The sequence below is a fragment of the Aplysia californica genome, unplaced genomic scaffold, assembly GCF_000002075.1.
Source record: "Aplysia californica isolate F4 #8 unplaced genomic scaffold, AplCal3.0 scaffold00012, whole genome shotgun sequence".
In the NCBI taxonomy this organism is placed as follows: domain Eukaryota; kingdom Metazoa; phylum Mollusca; class Gastropoda; order Aplysiida; family Aplysiidae; genus Aplysia; species Aplysia californica.
This window is the reverse complement of record NW_004797282.1, coordinates 2,650,133-2,651,795: the sequence shown is the minus strand read 5'-3', so window position 1 is coordinate 2,651,795 and position 1,663 is coordinate 2,650,133.

The window sequence follows — 1,663 nt, the reverse complement described above, 5'->3', positions numbered from 1 at the left end:
TTGTCGATTATCCCCTGGAGCCGGCTGTAAAAAGCATCCTTGTCATCATCCGAAGCATCGTTTGTTGGGGCGTAGATCTGTACTATGTTCATGTTGATGCTCGTACTTCTGGTAGTGAAAGAAGCCATGATGATCCTCTCCCTCTAAGTGACTTCTGTGCATACTTATTCAAAATAATTCCAACTCCCTCCGCATGGTGCTTGTCTTCCCTCCCAGAATATAATGTTTGTTCCCCGAGCTGAGCTGCTTCTGTCCAGACTGTATCCTGTCAGTTTTGCTGACTCATAGTATGTGCAGCCTGTATCTTTTCATCTCTTGTGTCACTTGAGAACTCTTTCCTGCTTCATACATGGTGTATGACGCAATCCGGAGAGACTTGTTCGGCAGAGAAGGTTTCGGGTTAAAAGAGTCCTTTCGGCTTTGTCCGCTGTCCTTCATTGTTCCTACTGATGCAGAAGCTCCCCCGTCTCCCAAGATGGAAAAATTATGAGGCATGTTTGTTCGTGTTTCTATATCTTTCCTTTTTTTCTGGGTCGGGTAGTTGGCCCTCCGCAAATTGTCACTTTTCGGGTGGCCAGACCTATGAACCTTTAGTCGCCTCTTACGACACGCAGTATCACGGCAGGTGTATTCTTTACTCCCCCATAGTAAAACGATGCCCCCCCTCCCCCACCGGCAGGGGTGACTCGCATAATAACTAGGCTAATAATTGGTGGAGATACTCAATAAAATACGGTCGAACCCGCTCTAACGGCAACTTGAATTAGACGATCACCCGTACACACGGCTACTCCATCCCCCCTCCCATTTTACGTTTTTCTACATAATAATGACACTGTGTAAAACGTCCACTTCCTAAGATAAACATATTCGCCTCGACAATGAGTGGCAGTCTTCTTAGACAGTTTCCACTGTAAAAACTTCCCCACTCCCCTCACCGGAAATGAAGTCACGTATTCTGCCTGCAACGGCACAGAACTTAACAACAACACCATATATACATATACACCGATGTTCATCATTGGTTCTTCTTACCAAATCTAAGCCCCCCCTGCAGCGTCACTGACTGAAGTGTCTTCTGATTTATCAATGTCATGCTCATACTGTGCCGGAACAACATAGGGGGAACTACTGCTTTTCTTTCCTCATCCCCTACTATCGTCCTTTTTCCTCTACTTCTTTTGTATGTTTGTAGCTCTCTTGCGAGCTGCTATTTCCAGGATGCATTGATAGCCGAAACAGAAGCTGTGGTGTTGAGGCTATAGAGGTGAGCAGAGTAAGCCTGATTCCCCCGTTTGGGCTTATCTGTTGACATCCACCCCTAGGCGCTCATATGACCTTATGCAGTTGCAAGCGCCGTAAACCCTTACTACTAAAAAACAAACACACACACACAAAAGATAAAAATAAAACCCCAACTAAATCTAATGCCGTGGTAACCTCGTTCCGATCTTTCGGTTCGGAACCTTGCTTTAGGCCTGGCAGGACCTAGATCTACCCAATCAACTTTGGCTTGGCTCAAAGACTCCACGCCACTGGACGATAGGCAGGCGACCTGTTAGCTTTAAAAAACAAAGAAGCGACCAGAGAGAGATCAAGAGAGAGATCAAGAGAAAGAGAGAGAGAGATAGAGAGAGAGAGATAGAGAGAGAGAGAGAGAGAG